The sequence below is a fragment of the Pinus tabuliformis genome, chromosome 9 (assembly GCF_031772625.1).
Source record: "Pinus tabuliformis cultivar Carrire ecotype Pingquan chromosome 9, CPIR1, whole genome shotgun sequence".
NCBI classification, from domain to species: Eukaryota; Viridiplantae; Streptophyta; class Pinopsida; order Pinales; family Pinaceae; genus Pinus; species Pinus tabuliformis.
The window spans coordinates 471,015,705-471,024,418 of NC_142307.1; positions in this window are offsets into that span (position 1 = coordinate 471,015,705).

The window sequence follows — 8,714 nt, forward strand, 5'->3', positions numbered from 1 at the left end:
GATGTCACAAAGAATGACGTACACAGTGTACATATAAATACATAATGAAACTATTGATTCAATTTCTGGGTCTTCTTGGACTTTAATAATCACTCACCATAACACAAACCTAATCTTGAGGATTAGCTGTCTAACATTCCCCTTGATCCGAAGGGATGTATCAAAGTCCAAAAATGAAATCTTAAAATGCAAAAATGCATTTTAGCCGAGCGCTAAATATTTTTAAAAAATGGTTTTCAAGGATGACAACAAACCAAGGATGTTGGTTTTTAAGAGAAAACCACAAAGGATACTCACGTCCGAAACTTTCATAGCATTTCTCATATCAAAAAAAAAATCAACTCTGGAACCATCAATATAGTTCCTCGAACAATACCGAATTTGGAAGTGCTCGTTCACAAACAACTCATTCTGCAAAAATTGAAGTCTCTCTAGCTATAACTTTGGCTCAACTGGTACAGGTTGTGGCTGGGGCTCACTTGTGGATCACTGACTCAAGCTCGCTTGGCACTTGACAAATCCAGGCTCGCTTGAAAAATCTTCGAACATGTAGCAGACCATCACAAATCTAGCAATTCCCCCCTTGTTGGATACATGGTGAGGAGATGAAGTATTCTTCATCACTGTAAGGTTAGTCAATACTCTCGAACATATCCTCCGATATGACTTGTAAATCTTCTTGGTTGCTTTAGTCAAATCCCAAGAAGTAATCCATTCAAAATTAATTCTCTTTCTTACAGTAACCTTCTTTCTGGAACATCTGTTTAAAGAGTGATTGCACTTTCCACAATGTTCGCATAGGTGAAGATCAAAACACTGATTTTCTACATGTCCAACTCTGTCACAATGTTGGCATAGATCAACTTGTTTTGGAATAACACCATCCAGAAATCCAGCGCTATGAAATTGTATGGGTTTAGAAAAATCAATCATATGAAAAGATACATCCAAGATATCCTAGTTATGTCCCAAACTGTTTTGTGTTTGTTATGCGTAATTTTTTCCCACGATCTTATAGAAGTTTTAAGAACGACAAGATTCACAAATGTATACAAATGACTCTTGCATACCCTTTCTTGAGCATGATTTTCCGTTGCATCCAAATTTTCTTCTGAAGTGGCTTCATTACTCTTCGAGTGTCATTTGAAATTAGGATCGTCTCGTTGTACTTGAGACTCAATTTGGAGGAATTCAACTATTTCCAATGCATCATGTAAATGGACTCTAATATCAACAAGACTTTGTTGATAAGTATAGTTTCAACAACAATTAAACTAATGAGATTGTTTATTATATTTAATACATTTTACTCAATCTTGGGTGTCAAATTAATTTAATAAGTAAAACCGTGGCAACAACATCAAAACTAAACACTATTGGAATTATGTAAGGATTTCAACTCTTCATGTTCAAAACATATACACTCCCTATGTCACACTTGTACATTATTTGTGTTGACCATATATACAATAATGTTAATGGGCATGATATTTCGAACAATAAGAGTCCAATGTCGAACAAATATTGGACCCAACCACATCAACCTTTCAAAAATTAGATAATCTACATAATAAAACTCTGCTTCAAAAAATTAGATAATCTACATAATAAAACTCTGCTTCAAAAAATTAGATAATCTACATAATAAAACTCTGCTTTAAAAATATAAATAGCACGGTCAACAACGTACATTATCTCCTCACATATCAAGATTCAAAATTGCCCAATTGACTACTTCGACTGAGGCTCCTCTAGCCAATCTAGTCCTTTTCTTGTTGTCCAACTAGTGTAAATTTGTTGTAGCTCCTCGAATCACTATGCTTCTGCTCACTTTGATTGTCTACAAAACTCAACAGATGGAACCAATTCTTGTAATGAACAAAATTTCTCCAAAATGCTTCTGAAGCGTGCCAACACTCTCTACATCACAAACAATAGTGGTTGCAACATGCACCATTAATAGTTATGCAACACCAAAACTTGAAAATCAAACGAGAAGACCACAAATATGTTCAAGAGGCACTCACAACACTCATGACAAAAAAAATATTGGCACCAAATGGGTGTACAAGACTAAAAATGAATTATGGTTTTGTAACCTTCATGATATTTAATTACCATATCATTTACATCCACAAAACCAAACAACAAAAAACTTTGAAATGATTAACATTCAGCCTTTTTCCATGCCAAGCTTCATAAGAGTCATCTTTTTGAGTGTAGTGATGGGGCAACTATTGAGGATGTACACTGTTGTATCAACTGCATTTCCCCAATTAGAATTTCTCAATCCCTTAGTTTGTAACATTCAACTTTCCATTTCAACCATAATACGATTCTTCCTTTTAGCTATGCTTCTTCCTTTCAGCTATGCCATTCTGTTGGGGTGTGTATGTCTTGGTATGCTGCCTCCTGATGCCATTCATATCACAATAACTCTTTGGAAAGTTTTTTACCAGAATTCTCTGTTAGTCAACAAACATTTGATCTTGCACCCTTTCTCATTTTCTACGAGGGCTTTGAACTTCTTGAATGTATCAAGGGCTTAACTTTTGGACCTTAAAAAATATACCCAACAATTTCGTGAGTAATCACCAATAAAAGTGATGAAATATGATAACTTACCCAAACTCTTAGTCTAATAGGACCACATATGTTTAAATGAACAAGTTGAAGTGCGTGATGGGCCCTCCATGTAGTGCCCTTTGGAAACTTTTTCCTCGCATGATCTCCTTTAACACATCCTTCACAAACCTCTTTATGCTCCTCTACATTGGGCAAACCATAAACTAATGCATGTGAGGTTAGAAACTTCAAACTGTGAAAATTTAAATGCCATAACCAACTTGAATCCTCATAAGCTATATTTTCAAGGTTTTTGTTTTGTTCATCAAACCTAAAGGGAAACATCCTATTTCTTGTCATAGGCACAACATTGATCACCCTATTTACCTTATTCTTATCATAGATAGTACATTTCTTATTTTCAAAGACTAATTTAAAAATTTTCTCACATAGCTTCCCAACTCTCAACAAATTATGGTTCAATTGTGGAGTATAATAAATGTCTAAATACTCTTTATACCTTCTTTTGTTTGAACCTCCATAACTCCTTTAGCAACAACCTCCAATGGTTTATCATCACCAAGCTGGATCTTGGATTTGAAATTTCCATCCTTTGTTGAAAACAACTTTTCATTCCATGTCATATGGTTAGAGCACCCAAAATCTAGGTACCAAACATCTTTACTAGTATTTTCACCTTTGGCATAAGATAAAAATAAGTGATCTCGAGGATACTCACTACTTTCTTGAGCATAGTTAGCCAATTTACCTTCTGTCAATCTGCATTCTCTTTCAAAGTGGCCAAAAAGGCCATGTTGAGAAGGCAAAATCTATTTTGAATGATGATATAATTGTTGATATTGATCATGAGAAGCTAACTAATGTTTTTGTAACTAGTGGGTTAACTCCACCAAGAAGCACTTCATTTTCTTCAATATCAAGTTCAAGTCCAACTTCTCCAAGTTCTACAAAGAAGGTAAGAAGATTGAGTTTATAAGAGGAGTGCAAATCAAGCACATGAAGAAAACCCAATAGGTGAGAGTCAATTTTGCTTTATTAGCCAAGGTTGATTTTGAACCATCATGTTTTGAAGATGCATGTACTAATGAGGTTTGGATGCAAGCCATGGAAGAAGAGATGGATTCCATTCAAAGGAATGACACTTGGGAATTGACAGAGCTTCCACATGAAAAGAAAAATATTGGCACCAAATGGGTCTACAAGACTAAACTTAATAGTCATGGGAGCGTTGAAAGGCACAAAGCAAGATTAGTCGCTAAAGGATTCACACAGAAGTATGGAATTGATTATGAAGAGACATTTGCACCAGTAGCAAGACACGAGACCATTAGAATGTTGATTTAACTCAAAAAAAGTGGAGCATACATCATAAGGACGTGAAAAGTGCCTTCTTGAATGGGTACTTAGAAGAGAAAGTATATGTGGAGCAGTCACAAGGTTTTGATGTGGAAGGAAAGGAGAATAATGTCTACTACTTGAATAAGGATTTGTATGGTCTTAAGCAAGCACCAAGAACGTGGTATGCTAGGATTGATGGATACTTTCAAGAAAATGGCTTCCAGAGAAGTAAGAGTGATCCTACCCTTTACTACAAACAAGAAGGTATTGATATTCTAATCATAAGTTTGTATGTTGATGATCTATTGTATATGGGTATTAGTTCTAAGATGAATGATAAATTCAAAGTTACTATGATGAATGAATTTGAAATGAAAGATCTAGGCATTATGAAATATTTTCTAGGAATGGAGGTTTATCAAAGTAAGGATGAGATTTTCATTTGTCAGACAAAGTATGTGCACGATATACTAAAGAAATTTGGTATGCTTGATTTTAATCCATCCCCTACTCCAAGTGCTCATGGAGTTGTGTTATGTAGAGATGATGGTGTTGATTTAGTTGATGAGACAACTTACAGAAGTATTGTGGGGAGCTTGATATTTTAAGGTATGTGAAAGGCACTCTAAATTTTGGTATTCATTACTACTCTTCTAAAAGTTTCAATCTTTTTGGATTTAGTGATTCAAATTGGGGAGGTAGTATTGATGATTGTAAGTCCACATCTAGAAATTGTTTCTCTTTTGGTTTTGGTTTGATTACGTGGAGCTCAAAAAAGCAAAGCATGGTTTCCCTGTCATCCACAGAAGCATAGTATGTTGCAATTACCTCAGAAGGTGCACAAGCTCTTTGGCTCAGAAAAAAATTTGGAAGATATTGGAGAAAAGAAAATTCACCCTACAATGATTTATTGTGATAATGTAAGTGCCATCAAGTTAGCAAAGAATCCAGTTCATCATAGCAGGACAAAGAATTTTGACATGAAATATCACTTCATTCTGGATTAGAAGAAGGATATTGAATTGAAGCACATAAATACTCAGGATCAGCTAGCAGATATCTTCACCGAAGTAATTGCAAAAGCTCAATTTTTGGCACTACGAGATAAGATAGTAAACAATCATTAAGCATTAAGGGGCACTGTTGGGGATAGTGCTTAATCATGTCATGTAATTATTGACAAATATGTCAACACATTTTGTATTCTCTGTGCAAAATTAGGGCAACAAATTATTACGATGGTCAGTGCTCAAAATTAGCTTTTAGAAGATTGGTAGTGTCATTAGATTTGTTAGACAATTGATTGATAATCATATTAGTAATAAGTTTATTATATAAGAATGTAGTTAACGGTTTGATTTAATATGAGATTTACAGGAGGTTTTAGCTAAGACACTGAGTGTGTTTTATTTGTTCATTTTTTTATGTCATTTTTCTTCATAATTATCTTGGTTTATCAGCTGGCTCAAAAAAATCATTTCATATTCTACAACAACTACATCATACTCCAATAGACATAGACATATACTACACAAAATATAGTATTAAATTCATTTCATATTCTACAACAACTCCATCATACTCCAATAGACATAGACATATACTACACAAAAATTAGGATTTTTACTTTTATGCCCGAAGAAACCAAGGGGGGGTTCTGATTGTAAGAATCACAAAAGTAACTCCAAACTCCATTACACATAGACATACAAAAACCATCTTGCCAAGAAACTTGAGGTATGAGACCATACATTTTACTTATATGCAAAAATAAACCAAGATTTTTACTTACTCAATAATTAACCAAGCTACTCTCACTCTTCTAGAGAGGTGCAAAAATAAACCAAGATTTTTACTTACTCAATAATTAACCAAGCTACTCTCACTCTTCTAGAGAGGAAGGAACCAAGGGGGTTTTGATTGTAAGAATCACACAAGTAACTCCAAACTCCATTACACATAGACATACAAAAACCATCTTGCCAAGAAACTTGAGGTATAAGACCATACATTTTACTTATATGCAAAAATAAACCAAGATTTTTACTTACTCAATAATTAACCAAGCTACTCTCACTCTGCTAGAGAGGAAGGAATGAATTTAGCACAATGTGCTTTCTTCTCAGGTGCTTTTGAGAAAGTAAATGTCCTCGAGCCCAACCAATCCTTGAGAGAATGGTTTGGATATCCAACCAAATGAGTTAGACTTTTTAGTAGTGGCTATTCTTTTCATTGTGCTTTCAATCTAAATTGATACGAGGTTCAATACATTTACTTTCATAACAAGTACAAATTCACAATTATCATGAAATCGAAATCGAAAATTAATGCAAAGTTGATTAAGAATTGAAAGCTACTCCCACTCAAGTGGAAAGTCTAAAGTTAGTCTCTACATGTAGCATCAACGAAGAGCCCATGTTAGACATAAAAAGTAATTGGGCCATGAGGGCTTCTACAACCTAGTATAGGGTAGATGTGTGAGCTTTAGATGTGAGATGTTACATGTGTAAAATTTAGATGTTAAATGTTAGATGTGACATGTTAGATACATTTTACAATCAATTTTTTTAATAATGTAATTTTGTTTTTTATTAATAAAATTACCAAAAATGTTTTAGATAAAATAAAATATAATATAAATATCACATTAAAATATATAACATATAAATAATACTTATAAATTAACATCCATTTTACCATATAAATTAAAATAATGATTCCATAACCATCTATAAATTTAATTTATAAGGTGATAAAAATTTAATATTTACAATATGACAAGATTTTTAATCATGAACATTTACCATAGATATTATTAACTTTTAAATAGACTTTTTTCCAATATCATGGACCAATACTCAATACTCAGAAGAGAAATATAGAGAGAATGAGGGAGAGAGGAAGAGGAGTGAAGAAAATTATAATACCATGGATGCCATGGGCCATATAAGCTTTTGATTATTATGTTATGAATGTAGGCTTTTAATTATTATGTTACAATACCATGAGCCAATACCATGGCTTATCAATACCACATGACCAAAAACCATAACATATTTCTAAATAAAATATAGATTAAATAGAATTTTTAATAAATAAAAAATGAGAATCTTTTTATTGCTGTGAGAGACCTCTATAGCGCATGCATAAGCACTTAACATGTCATGTTTAACATCTAACATTTTTAATCTAATTCACCATAATTAATTAATTTAATGTTGGTCTTATTTAAAAATAAATCCAAGTATTATTATTATGTATAAACACAATATAAATTTAAAATATAAACATGTTTACAAACACTCAAAAAAGAGGTATGGTAAATAAATAAAAATGTAAGTAAACAAGAGGTATGTTAAAAAATAAATAAAACCTCTCTTAATACCGTAAATAAATAAAACATCTTTTATATTTACTCCATAAACCTCTTTATATTTAGGAACACTAGAAAAAGAGTCTTTATTTACTTGAAGCGGTGTGGGCCAGAATATTATTAATATCATGAAAAAAACATTATTAACCTTAATATTAATATTAAAAGATTATTATTATTATTATTAAATTTAATATCTATATTAATATATTATAATATTAATACTATTAAATTTAATAATTTGGATTAATACAATATTAAATTTGTTATATTATAATATATATTAATATATCATGAAAAAAAAACATTATTAACCTTAATATTAATATTAAAGGATTATTATTATTATTATTAATAAATTTAATATTAATATTAATATATTATAATATTAATATTATTAAATTTAATAATTTGGATTAATACAATATTAAATTTGTTTTTAAGTATGGGGGATTTACGCAGTGCATTATATATATCTAATTAAATTTGTTATATTATAATATATATTAATATATCATTGCAGAGCGTAGATGTGTAGGTGTAATGTAAGTATGTAAACAATTTTAAAAGTTGGCTCAATGAAAAAATAATTAAAAGTTAAAAGTGATATAGAGGATGAATGTAAACAATAAAAAGTTAAAATTGATAAACAAAAGGTTAAAAATAATAAACAAAAATTTGGTCTTTATGATGAATCACACTTGTTGGTTGAAACACATCCGTCAAAAATTTCTCAAAAAAAAAAAGCTTATTTCATCAAAATATTTTATAACAATATGAAAAGATTCTTAACCATGGATATTCACCCACACTTTGCCATTAATATTTTGAACTTGTGAATAGATTTTGTTACCATAGCATGGGCCAATACCATGGCTTATCAATACCATATGTCGAATGATAACTCCATATGTCGAATGATAACTTATTTCGCAATCAAAATATTTTATAACAATATGACAACCTCCATATGTCGAATGATAACTTATTTCGCAATCAAAATATTTTATAACAATATGACAAGATTCTTAACCGTGGATATTCACCCCCACTTTGTCATTAAAAATTATGAACTTATGAATAAGATTTTTTATAATACCATGGCTTATTAATATCACATGCCCAAAGATATTTTATAACAAATATGACAAGATTCTTTACCATGGATATTTTTAACTTGTAAATAGGTTGTGTTACAATTCCATGGGCCAATACTATGGCTTATCAATACCACATGCCCAAAAACCATATATTATTTCACAATTAAAATATTTTATAAATATTTGTTTTTATTTAATTTTATAACATTTTTTTAATTAAATCTAAAAGGAAAAAGGTTATAATTACTTTTGAGATATATCTAAACCCTCTACTACTAAAAATATTTCTATAGAAATTAAATCAAGGTTTTAATAAA